Below are 18,443 nucleotides of genomic sequence, written 5' to 3'. Positions count from 1 at the left end.
AAGTTTTCATTATTGTTGTTGTTGTTGTTTTTGTTTGCTACCTGTTTCAGGCCCTTAAGGATGTTGAGGCGGGTTCAGCAAATGTGGACTGTTTGTGTGGAAATTGCAGAAGCTAAAGATGCCACTAGCTTTTAGTGGCAAGGACTTCATAGCTAGATTGTACCTTCCCAGAGCTATCGAAACAAAATAAATTATGTAAAATAAATACAAGCCAATGCACGAATTGTACATGTCACAACAATTTGTGAGACAGAATTTGAGTTACTTTGGAAAGGAATTTATTTGCTTCACTATGGATTACGTTTTATATCCTTACAACAAATTCTGTGAGATGGGTTCAGCAAGGGAGGAGACCAACTGACCCAAGGCCACCCACTTCATTGCTGACTTGGTATTTGAACTTGGGTCTCTCTGGTCCTAGGTCCTCATCAGACACTCTCAGCACTACTACTCCAGCCTTCCGCAAACTGCTGCCCTCCAAATATTTTGGACTACAATTCGTATTAGCACCAGCTGACTGGTGCTGATGGGAGCTCACAGCAACCCAAATGGTGGCCATGCTCTCACAGTTAAAAGAATGGGAAGTTGGTCTCCCATAGTTTGGTTTCAAAGTGTTGGAGGGTATGATACCATTGTACAAAACCCCGGGGCACAGCAGTGATAAACTAACACCCATGCATACAAGAGCACGGTGCAGTTACCTTTTGCAGATAACTGAAACTTTATGGCACCAAGCATGGCAAAAAAAGTGTACTGTCCCCAATTCCATCCTCTCCTGGTGGACCAAGAGAGTCTCCTGGAACACTAGGCCAATGGCAAAAGAGCCACCATGTCTTCCATTGCCATGGCAATGATGGGCCTCAGCCAAGTCAGCAGAAGGAACAGCACAGCCATGTTACCATGGCAATGCCAGCCATGTTCCTACAGGAAACTGGAGAGGAGGACAGGAAGTGGGAGGATGCAAGGCTTGCCTGCAGGTATTTAAAGGCAGGCAAGCCAAGACGGAAGACAACTCCAATATGGCTCCTGGTGGGCTCTGTAGCACAGAGCTCATATGATACAATACACCTAAAGCACTATTATATATATTTAACAGCCACAGCTTCCCCCAAAGAATCCTGGGAACTGTAGTTAGTTAAAGGTTCCGAGAGTTATTAGGAGATTCCCAATTCCCCTTCACAGAGTTACAATTCTCAAAGTGGTTTAACAACCAGTCCTCTTTCCTGGGGAGCTCTGGGAACTGTAGCTCTGTGAGGGGAATAGGGGTCTCCTGACAACTTTCAGCACCCTTAACAAATTACAATTCCCGGGATTCTGTGTGGGAAGCCATGACTCTTTTAAGCGTATGGTGTGGATGGATGGATGGAGAGAGAGAGAGAGAGAGAGAGAGAGAGAGAGTAAGAAATGGGTGACTCAACCCCCGCCTATCTAGGGGCCGAAACTTAGAAACACAAATCTGTGACTCAAACATATTAATGTGTGTAGAGCAACTAACTGTCCCATATTAAGAATGGGGACATACAGTGGTACCTCGGGTTACATATGCTTCAGGTTACACACGTTTCAGGTTACAGACTCCGCTAACCCAGAAATAGTACCTCAGGTTAAGAACTTTGCTTCAGGATGAGAACAGAAATCGTGCTCTGGCGGCGCAGCGGCAGCAGGAGGCCCCATTAGCTAAAGTGGTGCTTCAGGTTAAGAACAGTTTCAGGTTAAGAACGAACCTCCGGAACGAATTAAGTACTTAACCCAAGGTACCACTGTATTCAGTTCCTTTTGGCGAAACTAAAAAGTTATTTTAAAATGATAATATTCCCCTGAAAAAGTACAGTTGCAGTTCAGAATTCAGGCGTGGGAGTCACTGAACACAGCTGACATCAGAACAATTTCATTGACCTTATTACCTCGTGATCTGAATGGTTAGCAACTTGCCCTTCTACTCATGGAATGACAGCAGTACCAATTACACAACTATTGGCTATAAAAAATGCAAGGGGGCAGCTCATCCTGGATGCAAGAGTCTCCATTTATGCATTCATAATATGCATATACCGTATTTTCCCGTCTATAAGACACCCCCATGTATAAGACGCCCCCTATTTTGGGGGACTCAGATTTAAGAAAATGGGGAGAGATGGCCCTGTGTATAAGATGCCCCTAATTTTTTATATTATTTTTTAGGGGGGAAACCTAGTCTTATATACAAAAAATACAGTAGTTGCTTTCACCGTGGCTAGTAACCATTGTGTTGTTGTTGTTGTTTTGCTATGCTATTATGAAACTTACTATGCTATTGTTTTGCTATGTTGTTATGAAATTGACTTTGTTGTATTTATTTGAAATACATCCTTGTTTCTTTGTTGCAAGCCACTTTGAGCATGGATTTTTTTGGGGGGGTAGAAAATCGACACACACAAAACAGTTAAATGGGTGGATACTTGCTCATGTATTTTTTTTAAGTAATATTTATTAGTTTTCCAACAAATTGAACACAACACTACAAAAAACCAAAAAAGAAAAAACATACAATAATACAATACAATACAAAGAAAAAAGAAAAAAAACTGCAAAACACTAACATACAACTAACAAAACAAAACAAAAACCATTTAAAACACAGTCCAATTTCAATATCTTATCTTTCTTTCACTAATTTCCACGACCTCCTCACACCTCCCCTTTTGTATTCCACTTCTATTGTTTCAGCAATTCCTTTCCATCTTCCTCTGTTTTCTGTCCTATAATTGTCTTAACACATTCTAACCTTATTTTTCCCTTTCATGCTCTAATAATCTATTTATACTTAATTCCTTATAACATTTCTACTAAAGCCATATAACTTCATTCCAACAACTTTCTAACATTCATTAATTTTACAGTATTTCTGTAAATAGTCTTTAAACTTTTTCCAGTCTTCTTCCACCAACTCTTCTCCCTGGTCTCGGATTCTGCCAGTCATTTCCGCCAATTTCATGTAGTCCATCAACTTCATCTGCCATTCTTCCCTGATACTTGCTCATGTAAATGTCCCTGGCCAGAGGTCTGCACCACCCAGCGCACACATCATCACAATGGATGAGAAAATCTACAAATACCAGTACAGTGGTAACTCAGGTTAAGTACTTAATTCGTTCCGGATGTCCATACTTAACCTGAAACTGTTCTTAACCTGAAGCACCACTTTAGCTAATGGGGCCTCCTGCTGCCGCCGCACCACCGGAGCCCAATTTCTGTTCTCATCCTGAAGCAAAGTTCTTAACCCGAGGTAGTATTTCTGGGTTAGCAGAGTCTGTAACCTGAAGCGTATGTAACCTGAAGCATATGTAACCCGAGGTACCACTGTAACTGTAGAGACAGGTTGCACTGCAAGAAGACCCAATGGGTTTCATGCTGGATCCAACTCCTTGTGAGGGCTATACTCAACAAAAGGAACAAACAACAAAAAGGAACAAATTTAAACTATGCAATACAAACTTTTTTTAAAGGCATCTTTAATGACTCTGGTGTTAACCAACATCAAATGTTTCCCCTGCTGAAGACCCAAATGCTGGCAAGCTAGACTGTGACCTTCTACCAAATGTGGTTTTACACTCTGTTACTAAGCATGTGATAAATTTGCCTAGATTAGGGATGGGGGAACTTGGTGTCTCACAACACCTGCAAGGCCAAAACTCCCATCAGGCTCAGGCAGAAGGGCCAATGGCAAGGGGTGGCACGACTCACAGTCCAAAACCTGGAGGGTCACATGATCCACATCCCCGGCCTACTCCTTGTTTACCAAGCGTAATGAACACCTCGGCGGAGACAATAGGCTCAGATGACTTTTATATGAAGACGCAGGTTAGGACGACAATAAGCCTATATTTGTTTTGTTAAAAGCGCCTTTGGGGACATTCGTTTTGCCAGCAGAATACAGTGGTACCTCGGGTTAAGTACTTAATTCGTTCCGGAGGTCTGTTCTTAACCTGAAACTGTTCTTAACCTGAAGCACCACTTTAGCTAATGGGGCCTCCTGCTGCCGCCGCGTGATTTCTGTTCTCATCCTGAAGCAAAGTTCTTAACCCGAGGTACTATTTCTGGGTTAGCGGAGTCTGTAACCTGAAGCATCTGTAACCTGAAGTGTATGTAACCCGAGGTACCACTGTATACCCCCTGTCGATCACAGTCATGTGAATGGTAAACCCCAACAGGAAATGGTTAACTGATCAGAAAAAAGCAAGCCCCTTTTTCCTCTTGTATGGAGTTCTCATTAATACAATACAATACAGTATAAGGTAGCACTTGCTTACATTGCATCTGCCTCTCTGTTGTTATGTAATAACTGGGCCAATTACCACCCAACAATCGACTTGCCAGATTGTGCACTCGGGTGCCCTTTTTTTTCTTTTCTTTTTGCCTCCAACTGAGAACAGCCCTCTGCAGTCACTGCTGCAATCACAGCTTTGCAGTTCCCTTGAAACCCAGCAGGGAAAAAGGAAGGTGGGGGGGGGGGAGGAATCTCATGCATGGGTAAAGATAGGCAGTCAAGCAGGTACTGCATGAGGCTGGTGGATAAAGGTTGTCATCTCCTTCTGCAGGGCTTTTAGGAGTATCTTCCCACAGGGCAAGATCCTGGAAATCGACCCCGGTTGAATGCAAAGCCCAAATGTCTGAATGCTGCTGAGATGTCTCTTGGATATGATCATATCCAGCAGCCTTGGTGGTGAGTCAACTGGGGGGGGGGGGAGATGCAGGGGTCCCTGGACAGAGATAGGGCATAAGCACAAGAGTCAGACACTGGTGCAATACACTGAAGCCAAGGCCGCGCATCTGCGCTCAGCAACCCAAATACAACCAGCAGGAGGGAAACACTTCCTCTGTGGTCAGTCATTTGCACTCAACTCATGGGGGGCTGCAGGGAGAGGAGCTTACAGCGCCATCCTACCCATGCCTACTCAGAAGTAAGCCCCAATGCATTCAGTGGGGTTTGCTCCCAGGTAAACCTTAGCCTTCCACCACCGGACTAGCAGCTGCCCACCCTTCCTGACAGCAAGAGACACAACCACATAACTCAGAGACCTCCTTTGGACCCACTGGCAAAATAAACGAAGCCTGGCTACACCAAGCAGAGGAGCAGCGCATCCACAACAAGGCTCCTTGATCAGATAGATCACTGCAGCAGCGGAGGGCAGCAGGCTCCTGGCAACATTTCCCCAACAAGCACAAGGCGAAAGGCACCGCCAGCCTCTCTGCACGCAAGCGGTATGCAAGGGGGAAAACTGCACACATTTGCAAGTGAAGCTGCATAGGGAGGCCTGGTCACTTTGCAACTTGGTGTGCCTCACTTCTCTGGCTCCTTCTCTCTCCCTCCCCCCCCCCTTTTTTTTTTTTTTTTTTTTTGCAAGATCATTCGCCCACCTGAGACTTGTTTTTGGCCCTCCTGTGGCCAAGCAGGCCTCCTCAAACATTCCCTCAACACACACACACCCCGCTGCCCTCCCCGGCGCACGCTCCAACCCCCTATAGACCACCGACATCAACACCACCTTTGCGCAGGCCTTCCTGGGCGCAAGGCGCGGAGAGGGTTAACAGCCGCCGATTGACACCGCAAGAGGTTACTTCAGGCACCCAGGCATCAGCCCTGCAAGAGGAGCCACCTCGCAGGCTCAAACCCACCCAGGGGAGACACAGACACACACAAACACACACACTTGACAACAGTCCCGAAAGGCAGCGAGGAGCGTCCTGTTAAAATAAATAAATATAAAGGAAGAAAAGCAACCTGACACCTCTTCAGAAGCCCAGGCAAAATGGAATCTGCTGCTGCTGCTGCTGCTGCCTCCCTCCACCAGCGAGGAACAGCGGCTGCGGCAGCAACAGCAATAGTCAAAACACACACAACGGCACGAGGGGCAGCGAGATAAATGGGCGAAACACCATCGCCTTACCTTGGCTGTCTGGCTGCAAGCAGAGCCCGATCCCCTCCACTTTCGCGATTCTCACGATGCTGGCAATTTCCTGAGAGGCTCTGCAGCCTCGCTCTCCCCTCCTGGAGGAAGCCTTCCGCTGAGCTGCCGGGTAGCTTATTTCCTATTCTTTTTAATAACACCTGTTTCAAAAAGAGGTGGTGGTGTGGGGAGAGGGAGGGAGGGAGGGAGGATCGGGGATGGGGATTATTATGTCATATTGCTGGGAGAAGAAGGCGCGCGATGTTTTCCTTCTCCGATGGAGGAAGGGGGGAGGCAGGTCGTCCCCCCCAACCCTGCCCTGATGGTTTGTAGCTCAGCTTCAAAACAAAATCAATGTGGGAAAGAGAGAGGAGGGGAGGGGGGGAGAGGAGAAAAAGAAGAAGGGGGGGGACCACAACACCCTAGGCAAGCTTAATCATGGGAGATTGTGCAGTTTGTGAGCATGCTCCAGCCGGAACCAATCCTCCTCTGTTATTCTTCGGAATAAAAATAATCCACGCTGGAGAAGAAGGAGAAGAAGCCCACGCGGAAGCTTCTTCCTGCCGCCTCTGGACAGCGAGGAATAAATTCCGCCCGGAGAAGCCGCATCACAATCGGAATTGCTGCTTGCTTTCCTTTGCCTCCTCTGCTTCTAAGAGGCAAAACAGCCGAGCTTCTCCGTCTATCTCCGCGGCGGTGGCTTTTTCATTTTTTTTCTCTCCTTCCCCCACCCCGCGGCTATCTCTAGGCCTTTTGGAAAGAGGTTTGAACCTTTTAAAGATACAGTACACCGATTAGCCTTTTAAGGGAGGCCGGCGGAGGTGGAGGGTGTCGGGTCTTTTAGTGGAGAGGGAGGGGGGCCTGGCTGGCTGGCTGGCTGGCTGGCCTAAAATACCCAAGCAAGTGCCACGCCACTGAGCGCCAGAAGCGGGCACCGTGGGTGGCGAGGGGAGGAGCCGGGGAAACGAATGCGTTACTTTCTCCTCCTTTTGCAGCCGTCTCGAAGACTTTCCACTCATGTCCTACTTGGAAGTAAGCTCCCTTTGCATTTGATGCAACTTCCTTATTATTATAGAAAACAAAACACCAAACCCTCAGCAGCCGAGCCCTCTGGATATTTATCAATGGAAGTGTACTGTACTTCAAAGCAGAAGGAGGCGACAATCCTTCACATCCGCTTCCTTGGGAGCAAACCCCGCTCAACTCAATGGGGCTTGGTTCCAAAGTAAGGCATGCACACGATTGCCCTGGTGGTAGCGGACTTCCTCCAGTGCAAGGCTCAGGCTGTGATCCCTCATCGTGTTCATTTACAAAACAAAAGCAAAAGGCCGATCCCTACGCCTGATCTCTCGGGAGGAAGCCCCGCTGTATTCAAAGGGTCCAGTCCAACTTCATGGCGCAACCAGGCTGCGCATTGACTGAAGAATAATGTCCATTGAGCAAACTAGTGGGGATTTGCCTATGCATAAGCTCCCATAGAATTGCGCTTGTATCTCTTTTGGCTTGGCCACAGAATTTTTTCATGCGTTTACACGTATTACGTTTAGAATCATAGAATCATAGAGTTGGAAGAGACCACAAGGGCCATCGAGTCCAACCCCCTGCCAAGCAGGAAACACCATCAGAGCACTCCTGACATATGGTTGTCAAGCCTCTGCTTAAAGACCTCCAAAGTAGGAGACTCCACCACACTCCTTGGCAGCAAATTCCACTGTCAAACAGCTCTTACTGTCAGGAAGTTCTTCCTAATGTTTAGGTGGAATCTTCTTTCTTGTAGTTTGGATCCATTGCTCCGTGTCCGCTTCTCTGGAGCAGCAGAAAACAACCTTTCTCCCTCCTCTATGTGACATCCTTTTATATATTTGAACATGGCTATCATATCACCCCTTAACCTCCTCTTCTCCAGGCTAAACATGCCCAGCTCCCTTAGCCGTTCCTCATAAGGCATCGTTTCCAGGCCTTTGACCATTTTGGTTGCCCTCCTCTGGACACGTTCCAGTTTGTCAGTGTCCTTCTTGTACTGTGGTGCCCAGAACTGGACACAGTACTCCAGGTGAGGTCTGACCAGAGCAGAATACAGTGGCACTATTACTTCCCTTGATCTAGATGCTATACTCCTATTGATGCAGCCCAGAATTGCATTGGCTAACTAGGGGGTAAGTTTTCCTGAACACAATGGAGCTTACTTGCGAGTAAATATACATAGCCTTGCACTACAAGGCTGAAATGCGCATTTACCTGGTAGTTAAGTTCCGTGGAGTGCAGTGGGGTTTACGATCCTAGTAACCACGCAGGGGATTGCTTCGCAATTGAGTTGCCTTGCAGCACAGTTCAACGGGGCTTACTCCAAAGTAACCGTGCATCGGATTGCCGTTTTTACTCCTGAGTGAATTCAATAGGACTTTGTCTGAGTAGGCATGGCTAGGCTTGCGCTGTTTAAGAACTGTATCACCCAGCTGCTGGTGTTATCCTCAGTCGCCTCCTATTGGTATGCGGCCCTACAACACAATCCTGTACGTGTAACAAGAACCAATACTTGTCTACGCAGAAGTAAATCCTAATGACTTTAATGGAACTTGCTCTCTGCTAAGTGTACGTAAAATTGCAGCATTAATCGGCACTCACACGAAAAGAACTATACCCACCGCACATTTAAAGCATATTTCTGCCCCACCCCAAGAATCTTGGGAAACCAACACACAAGATTACTTCCGTCGTGTCCACACACCCATTTTCATTGTGTGTGGGGCAATTAAAATGACCGCTGCAGTCTAACCACCCACCCACTTGCTTTAGGTTCATTTCTTGTTGCAAACCGACCACCCTACTCAAGGACAACTTACCCTGTCAAAAGGAGGCTGAGGTGCTTTTTGAGAGGATTTCCCCCTTTCTCTTCCCCCCGCCTCTCCAAATTTGGCCACCAGAACCAACATCAGCCGCCAAGCCACCCGTCGCGATCCAAACCGATGCGCCAGCTGGGTCCACTTTTTATTGTTAGGATGGTTAGTGGAGCAGCGCGCGCTTTGCGCTCGGATCTCCGCCTCTGTACTGTTCAGCAACCCTAATGACGTCCCGGGAAGAAGCCACGAAGCCCCTGTGCCGCCCGAGGCGCCTTAAGGAACTTGGACGAAGACCTGAGCTGCTCTCTGGGCACGGGCTCCGACGCCTCCCTAGGGCCGCTCCATCTTTCTCTTCCGGCGCCACACGTCGAGCCGCCGACCCACCACCGGACCGGACTCATCCCACAAACGCCCAATCTTTCGCGGGTAGCTGGGTGGGTGTATCCCTCAATCCCAGGCCTCCCCAGCAATCCTTAGGCTTCGGACCTAGTTTCGAGCCCAAAGCTCAGCCCCAGGAGACAGGGAGGGGATGGGCCTCCGGAGCACGTGCAGAGTGCATCGGCCACGCCAGAGCTTTCTCGGAGCCCTCGAGGAGCACTAAGCGGTGGTTTGGAGACAGTTTTCCAACAGCACCAAAACTCAGCCCTGGAGAGTGACCACATCTAATTGGGGTTGGTGGGCGTCTGCTGAGCCCGTTGACCGCAGCAGGTGGGCGGGAGCTCCATAGAGAACTTGGAGACCTGTTCAGAATCTGTTTTCAAATTCGAGGTAGCTTCCGGGCATGTGCAGAATGCATTATACAGCCGCGGGGAGCGTTTTTCCCAAGGCCTCTTCATAGGAGTTGAGCCCTGGGTGTCCTCTCTCTCTTCTTGCTTCCCTCCTCCCTCCCTCCCTACTTGCCCGTCTCTCTCTCTCTTTTTTTTTTTTCTTTCAGCAGGACGAAATTATCATATTCCGTGTCTCGCTGCTCCGGCGATCGCCAATTGGCTGCGGGATTGCAACCGGAAATGTCAACAGCCTCTGCTCGGCTGGCTACAGCGGCAGCGCGCCTGAGCTCAGCAAAATCTTGGCACCGACGGCTGCCGTTCCTCCTCTCTCCCCTGGGTTCGCGCGCTCTCGCTCTCGTCCACCCAGTGGCAGGTCACTGTGTCAATCCAGGCGAGAGAACCTTCATCAAAAAGGGGTTTAGCATTGGCCAACGCCTCGGGGAAAAAGGGAAAGTGCAAACAAGGCTCTCCCTAACCATCTCCAGACTCTGGTTGGGAATCTGCTGCTCTGATCGTCCAAGCGAGGAAGGAAGAGAAGAACACAAGGCCTCTGGTCCCCAAGGAAGGAGAGACGTTTCAGTGATAAGATTTCTTACCCGCCCTTTGCTTTGGGTTGCAAGAATATAATCTACAGTAAGAAAACATAATATGGAATGATGCAACAATATACAGAGGGTTTTATTTTTATTTTTTTGAACTATTAAGCAGTTTATAAATTGTAGAAGTTTTTGATTTAAAAAATACAAAGCAGTTTATAAATCATAGAAATGTGGAGTTGGAAGGGACCCCAGGGGTCATCTAGTCCAGCCCCCCAAAATGTGGGAATCATGGCTAAAGAATTCCTGAAAGATGAGCATCCAACCTCTGTTTAAAAACCTTCAGTGAAGAAGAGTCCACCACCTTTTGATGGAGTTCGTTCCGCTGTCAAAAAGCTCTTTCTCTTAAAATGCAAAGAATTTTAGGATGATTTAAATCATTTTTTAAAAAATAACAACAGAGAAGCATACAAGAATAAAAAGCAAAATCATTCTATTTTTTTATAAATATTTATTAAGCTTTTACAGAATGAAAAAGAAAAAGAAAAAGAAAAAAATACAAAGTACAAAAAATACAAAATAAAAAGATGTTAAAAACAATTCGAACTTTTTGTCACTTATCTTTCATTAACTTATTTCCCGGACCTCCTCATACCTCCCTTTTTTGTATTCCAATTCAAATTTATTTCATTCAGCAATTTCTTGCCAAAAAGCAAAATCATTCTAAATGGAGCAGAAGAAAATAAACCCAGCAATAGAGGCGGGGGGGGGGGGTCTCACAAAAGAACATAGCTTAAACTATAGCTCAGTCGGTAGAGCATGAGACTCTTAATCTCAGGGTCATCCATGGGTTCAAGCCTCACACTGGGCAAAAGTATACCTGCATTGCAGGGGGTTGGACTAGATGACCCTCGTGGTCCCTTCCAGCTCTACACTTCTCTGATTCTATGAAACTGTCAAAGGCCAGGGTAAAGTGGTGTGTCTTCAGCATAGGCAGAAGCTATGGAATGAAGGTACCAGATGCATCTCAGTGCAGGAGGGAATTCCACACTTTAGGAGCTGCCACAGAGAAAACCCTTTCATGAGACATTTTGTGGGTGGCAGAATGGCCAAGAGAGGCCCCTTTGCCGATCTTAACACTTGAAAAGGTCCATAGAAATGGAGAGTGACTTTCAGATATTTGTGGTATAACTTGTTTAGTGCCATAGGCATGCGTATGAGCAGGGCAAGCGATTGCCCTTCCTGGGTGAACTGTAATTCCCAGGTTCCATTTGGGGCAGGAAGCGATAGGTTTCTTGCATTGGTAGAACCTGAGATATCATAGAATCGTGGAATTGTAGATTTGGAAGGAACCACCCGGGTCATCTAGTCCAACGACCTGCAACGCAGGAATCATTTGCCCAACGTGGGGCTTAAAACCACAACCTTGAGATTCGGAGTCTCATGCTCCATCAACTGAGCTGTGAGACAAAATGTGTAGGCACTGATTGATTGTTTGTGAAAAATCATTGTCTAAAACCCCCCTGAAAGAGCTATCCAGGACTTTAAAATATTTAGAGCAGAGGTCAGGAATAGCCTGGATTTTCTCTTTCCTGCCAGACCAGCTTGCTTTTATCAGATTTCACAAAAACACAAGAATTTAGGCTATGTCAGACTATCTCTACTCAGGGTGAATCTGCAGGATCTTCTGCCTTGCTGCATGAGACCTTTCACTAAAGATCCCAGGGCTTCAACCTGGAGGCCTCTGCTACAGAGATGAGGTTTTTATTTCTTTGTTTCCATCTTTTAGGGCAGGAGTGGAGAATCTTTTTTGGCTCAGCAGGCCAGATCCTTATCAGGTCAACTTTCATAGGCCGAATTTGATGGGCGGGTGAGACCACCCACCTGTCAATCTATCACCTGACATCACAATGACACTAGGTGATTGGGAGCTTGGAAGTTCCAGAGTTGGTGAGTTATTACTACCAGTTCTCCAGATCAAACTCAGCTTAGTCAGTACAGCACATCACTCTTAATATCAGGGTCGTGGGTTTGAGCCCCATGTTGGGCAAAAGAGGGGGTTGGACATTGCAGGGGCATTGCAGGGGGTTGGACTAGATGACCCTCGTGATCCCTTCCAACCCTACAGTTCTATGATTCTATGACCTTTCAATCCCTAAAACCACCCTGAATCTATGGGGTACCAAATGGACCATCTTCTGGCATCTTCACATTGAGAATTAAGATGAACTTGAAGGCATTTGGCCAGTGCCTTTTATCTATTTTATGCAACACAAATTTGGCCAGTAGGCACATTTTGACTTTTGAGAGGGGGGCACCAGTCCCAAAATAGCTACCTAATGGTATGGGATGTCATGAAACAAAATTAGAGAGACAGCCATCTCCAACAACCTGATGCTTACCACAGCAGCTAGGTCCTGCTGGCCCTGATTGTGGAGATCACACAATATTTATTGCAGAGAGAAAGAGAGAGAGAGACCCCATTGCTGTCTAATAGCAACGGGCAGCATTCCTTAGTACCAGAAAAAATATACAAGGTGGCCACATCATGCAGCGTTTGCGTGACGTCACAGGTACGCAGCGCACCGTTGCTGCCAAATATTTGGCCCAAGGCGGTGCCTCCGATACAGAGGACTGCACGACAAAGATTTTTCCTGAACACTCTGTACTATTCAGCATCAGGGTTAGGCCCCTGTGTGCTTAAATCCCTGACAGCCTCACTATCTAGAAAGCTGAAATTTGGTACACTATATGGACTTTCAGTTTCTCTCAGTTCAGTGGCGGAGCTTCATGCTCCGGCACCGGGGAGCGGAGAGCAGGTGGGGGCGGGGCTGACGTGCATCCTGGGGTCGTGGCATGCCGCCCGCAGGGGCGCCCAGCAGGGGGGACAGCTGCAATGGCCCCCCACCGGGATCGTGCTGCCTGGGGTGGTGTGCTCCCCTCACACTCCTCTTCCCCTGTCAGTGTCTCAGTTTCTCATTTTTTCCACCCCGAGGTTCATATTTCCACATCAGTTTGCAAAGTGTCCTCATGGAAATGCACTAGCATTTTAGTGCAAATTTCTGTATGCAATTTTGCATAAGATACACATTTTTGCAAAGCAATTTCCCCTATATATGACATTTTCTGATACACAATCTCACTTATATATGCATCCCTGTGCACACTTTGCCCCAGATTTATTTATTTATTTATTTATTTATTCATTCATTCATTCATTCATTCATTCATTCATTCGTACACATTACTTAGCTGTAGAGCTTCATTCCTAAATTCGGAGAAGTGCAAATTTCAAAGGAGAGCTATGTCTTGGTTTGCGTATCCTTTTGGAAATTGAAGATTTGCGAGAGCCACCTTAAATTGTGAGCTGAGTCGCTGCCATCACTAAGTCCAAGGCACTAGAATGACTGACAAAAGTCTGCAAATGAGACATGGAAGAGTGCCTCTCTCCCTCAAAAGGGCTGAATTATAAAAAGAACTCAAAATACCGAGTGCACTTTGACATTGCCGAGAAAGATGAAATAGGGTACATGCGTTGCCCCAGTTATTAGCGAAGTCTGGAAGATGAGACATTTAAAAATATCTAGCAACTAAGCCTCCGGACACGACATTTACCTCCTAAGAGAGAGCAGGAGTCCAGCAAAGAACACAGAAAGCTCCCACATGTGGGGGGGGGGGGTGAGACAGAGACAAGTTCCCTTTCTCCTTTAAGCACTTGAATCACCCTTGAGGGGAATTCCAGCATCAGCTGTCAACATGGCGCTTTGTTTGCAGGGTGGACGTTAAGTTTACTAGGAGTCTAGACTAGCCCAGATGCCAAATAATATTAATAATAATAATCACCAAACTGATTCCACTGGATGACTAAAGGAAGCTTGGGTTGTGTGCATGGGTTATTTTTTGGGAGGTGGTATATTACCTGTTGCTCACCAGCCCCCTTGCAAGACAGTTGACTGAAAATCAGGGCATCAATCTTCCAAATAAATCAATGAGGAAGCTATTGTGGGTGGGTGGAATGCGACTCACTGGTGACGCTAAATACCCCCCTGAGCTGATGGCTGCTGTTTTGAATTCCTGAGAATGCCTGGAATGATGTCTCATCGTGACAAATTATCTTTCCATGGGGTGTTGCGTGTGGGAGAGGGAGAGAGAATGCCATCAGCACAGGTCATCATTTCCCAGCAGAATGTCCCTTGGAACGAAACTATGTTGTGTTTGGGCCGGCCCACCCATGAGGCAACAGGAGGCAACTGCTTCAGGCGACAGGATCCACAGGGGCAGAAGATATGGCCTTCAAGAAATGCTGTTGCTACTGCAGCAGTGGTGACAACTGTGGTGTGTCATCTGCTTGGCATCCCCCCCATATGCTGCCTCCATAATGGCCCCTTGGCAACTAGGGGGAGCTGCTAGTCTCCTCCCCCCCCCTTGTTCCCAATGTAAATCTTCATACACACCTTGTTCCTGATGTAGATCTTCACTCAACTCTTCTTTCCTGGTGGTCCACCATTTTGTGGCTCACCTCAGATGCCAGAATGTCTTGGTCCAGCCCTGATCATGACTTAGCCCACAGAAATACAGTTGAGAACTTCCAGTCCAGCACTAGCTGGAAGTGTGGGGTTTGGTTTTTGGATCCTGTAGTGGACCTGCAATGGGTTATCATTTAACAGAACTAATTCTCTCTCTCTCCAGTGTGGGTACCCTATCAGATGGAGGTAGATGAGCCTTTTCTGGGCATGATCCCCTGCCCCAGTGGGACTAGTGGCTTGTCTGTAGCCTCCCTTACATTGATGTACCAAGGACCAATCTGCCCACATCCCATAGGAGCATAGGAAGTTGCCTTATTTTGAGTCAGACCATTGCTCCATCAAGCTCAGCACTGTTTACGCTGAATGGCAGCAGCCAGTGACCTGAGGAGAGTTAGGAGGGCCAGACAGAGAAAAATTGAGGGCCACATTTGGCCCCAGTGCCTGAGGCTCCCCACCTCTCCTATACCACCCACACCTCCAGTTTTGCTGGACCTTGTGCTGGTCCCGGGGGGAAGGTTACCGTTGGCGTAGTCAAAGTCCGGTCCTGGGTCACTAACCTGGAAACAGTTCACAAGGAGCGGGGCGAGATCCGAAGCAGGAAGCCGGGCGGGGACAGGAACACTGGAGGGTCAGGTCTGGGTCCGGGCAGGAACAGGTATTCAACAACGACGTTGCTCCCGCAACCTGGGACCGGGCTGACTGGCCTTTATCTTCTCTGAGGCCAGGGGCGGTCCCGGCCCCCAGGAGACCCGCCTCTCCTGGCCTTAAGGCGAGCACTCCTCCTGGGAGAAACCAATTCCCTTCGCCTCTCTGCCCTGAGCCTCTGCAGTTCAGGAGAGGCTGAAGGGTTACTGGGCCCAGGGGGAGACTCACCTGTAGGCACTGAGTCCTCAACCACCTCTGGAGCCAGAGTGGATTCACCTGGTGCCTGCTCCTGAGGATCCGGCACAGGTGCAGGCGCCTCAGAATCAAGGCCCTGCCCCAGTTCAGCCGGCCCTGGAGGTGGGGGGACTCCTGTGCAGGCTGGGATTCCTCCAGTTCACCCTCTGAATCGGATTCCCAGGCCATCACAGACCTCTTCCTCTGACCTTGACCTCCTTATCTTGGCACAAGGCATTTCCCCCTCACTGTGAATGGAAGAGAATAATTGAAAAGTCTTCTTCACAGTAAGCAGTTCCTTCTGCTGTGGAGAAATGGCTGCGAGGCATTTGCTGTCACTTGCCATTTGGCCCGAAGGTCTTACAAAACCGAGGCCAGCCATCCTCACCATCCAGCAGCCCCTATTAAAGCCCGCCTGCATTACCTAAGCAGGCTGCAGGCGGGCTTTAATCAGATGACTCTGTCGGGTTAATCGAATCCATGCTGTAATTGACGAAACGGTGGAGACAAATTGGAACCGGTGGGCCCGAGACCGAAGGGTATAATGGCATGTTTGCTTTCCTGCAGTAGTGGGGAGGCAACACTCACCTGACCACTGATTGATTGCTGCTGGTTACCAGGAGGAAGAAGGAAAGGAGTGAGGTAGCAGTGGGTCCATGTGAGGCAAATGTACCAGCGGGGCATTTCTGGTACCTCACCACCACCTCTCCTTTGCCCCATGGTAAGTGGCAGCAACACAGCCGAGCAGAGCAGGGCTGGCATGTCCCAGTTTTCCTGCCTAAGGCAAAAAGGGAACCATGCCGCACTGCAGCCCTGTTGTGCCCTCTGCAACATCTCAAGTGATTTCGGTGAAATCTCACCAGATATTGCAAGGTGGCGCTGCTTCTCCGGGGGCAGTGGCAATGGGGGGGGGCATCCACAGGTGCACTGCCTGTGGGGCTTCCTCCACCCAAGGCAGCTACCTCATCCTACCTTAGAGGCGGACCAGCCCCAGACCAGCTGGTTTTGCTATACTGGGAGCAAACAGTTCAGGGCAGGTTTTGGAATATACAGATATATCCTTTACTGGTCAAAGATAGCACAGAAAAGGCAACTGTATTGTTTTAGCATCTTGTGGGGATAACAAATTGTGCTGCTCGGTGATAGCATTTGCTGAATATATTCAGGGCATAATAAGCATAATAACGGGACACAACTGGGAATGGGGCTGGAATAACAGTGATAGTAACAATAGTCATAATATTAATTATATACATCTTCTGAAAAATAGTCAGATCTGGTATAAAACAGCCTGGTATAAGGTATTCAGTGTAGGACTGGGCCCTGTTACTACTGTATTTTTGTCTCAGTAACTTAGGGTTTGTATGCTTTGTAAAAGGAAAAGGTAAAGGACCCCTGACAGTTACGTCCAGTCATGAACGACTCAGGGGTTGCGGCGCTCATCTCACTTTACTGGCCGAGGGAGCTGACGTTTGTCTGCAGACAGTTTTTCCGGGTCATGTGGCCAGCATGACTAAGCTGTTTCTGGCGAAACCAGAGCAGCACACGGAAACACCATTTACCTTCCCTCTGGAGCGGTACCGATTTATCTGCTTGCACTTTGATGTGCTTTCGAACTGCTAGGTTAGCAGGAGCAGGGACCGAGCAACAGGAGCTCACCCCGTCGTGGGGATTCGAACCGCTGACCTTCCGATCGGCAAGCCCTAGGCTCAGTGGTTTAGACCACAGTGCCACCCGCGTCCCCATGCTTGGTATTCCGATGCTTTTAAACAAATAGTGGTGTCTCCCAGGAGCCATTTGATTACAACTGCCATTGGAAGAAATTCACCCAATGATGTGGGGCTGCAATCTGGCTTCCTGGCAGAGGTAGGGTTGCCAGTTCAGGAGCATCCCAGACCTTGAGATTTCAGGGCTGAAGCCTGAGACCTAGGGGCAGCCTCTGGTGATGTCACAGGGTGCCCCCCTGGTGACGTCGCAAGGGTAGGCCCTGGTGATTCTCCCCTGCATCACAGAGCCATTAAGATGGCAGTTAATTGGGAGAGGGGGGGTTGTGAAAGATGGCGGAGAGTCTATACAATGATTTGCAGCTGGCTCTTGCCCCCTTGAAGCTTGCAAACTGTGCACAAAGTCTTCTTAATTAAAAAATAGATAGAGGCACTTTCACCCAGCTGGCGATTCAAGTCAACGCCCATGTCACTACCCTGGAGGTCTGGCAGCCCTACTGGTGACCACTCATTGCTATTTACCAGGAAGGAGAAAGAGACAAGTGAGGAGGAGAGGTTGGTGTGGTGCAATAGCACCGGCAGGAACACCGGATTGGCTCCACTGGTGTGTCTGCACTGCAGCAGCCCCTCCACCACTTCTTCCCTTCCAGTTTTGGTATGCAACAGTGGCCCACTTGCCGGGAAGCTAGCGCAGCGGCTCTGCCCCCATCTCTGCTTCTGACTACCATCAGCTCCAGCCTGCATGGCTACCTGCCAGGGGTGGTGGGAACTGTGGTTCAACAACATCTGGAGAACATCATACATCGGATACCCAGCCTATAAGAAAATGGCAGCTCTGCAAAAGGAACCAAACTATGGGAGAGCGAGGCAGACGAGAGGAGGCGAGGTCTTGTCTGTGAAAATGATGAGGAAGTGAGATAGGCTGGCTGGCGGGGGGGAGGGGGGCACCCTTCTGAATCCAATTACTGGGGCCCTCCAAATTCTGGATCTGGGCCTGTCCAAACAACATGGTTTGCCAAAGGCTACAAAAGGGAAATTTGGCAGCAGTTTCCTTTTTGCTAAGAGCTTGTAATAACGGCAGGATTTGGTACACAAGTCTGTAACGACTCGTGAGTTGTCACAAATGCCTTTAAAAAGAAAAGTCTCATGGGGAAATCTGAAACTTGCCATTGAATTGAATAGTTTATTGAAAACTCTTTTTTTTTTGGCATTTATACAAATTACTTTTTAAATACAGTCATGAG

At 48.1% G+C, this 18,443-nt stretch overlaps 1 protein-coding gene and 1 long non-coding RNA gene across 10 annotated transcripts in view; one reads left to right on the top strand and one right to left on the bottom strand.

Moving 5' to 3' along the window:
- The window catches only part of HIVEP3 (HIVEP zinc finger 3), a 225,489-nt gene extending 218,651 nt beyond the window's left edge, over positions 1 to 6,838 (bottom strand). For 7 of the 9 annotated variants that reach the window (XR_014528288.1, XM_083512058.1, XM_083512063.1 and 4 more), the window contains exon 1: positions 5,928 to 6,838. The gene's annotated coding sequence lies outside the window, so the exon portion shown is untranslated. Of the gene's footprint in view, positions 1 to 5,768; positions 5,788 to 5,927 lie in introns of those variants that run through there. The other 2 variants (XM_083512059.1, XM_083512061.1) reach the window with 2 other exon arrangements.
- On the top strand, positions 5,952 to 10,199 carry LOC310710923. The gene is made up of 3 exons (XR_014528307.1): positions 5,952 to 6,057; positions 6,923 to 6,959; positions 8,926 to 10,199. It is a non-coding gene; the product is annotated as an uncharacterized lncRNA (long non-coding RNA).
- Positions 10,200 to 18,443: the final 8,244 nt, after the last annotated feature.

Source organism: Podarcis liolepis, assembly GCF_965112155.1.
Source record: "Podarcis liolepis genome assembly, chromosome: 7".
Classification (NCBI taxonomy): Eukaryota; Metazoa; Chordata; class Lepidosauria; order Squamata; family Lacertidae; genus Podarcis; species Podarcis liolepis.
This window is presented reverse-complemented; position numbering and strand designations above follow the sequence as displayed.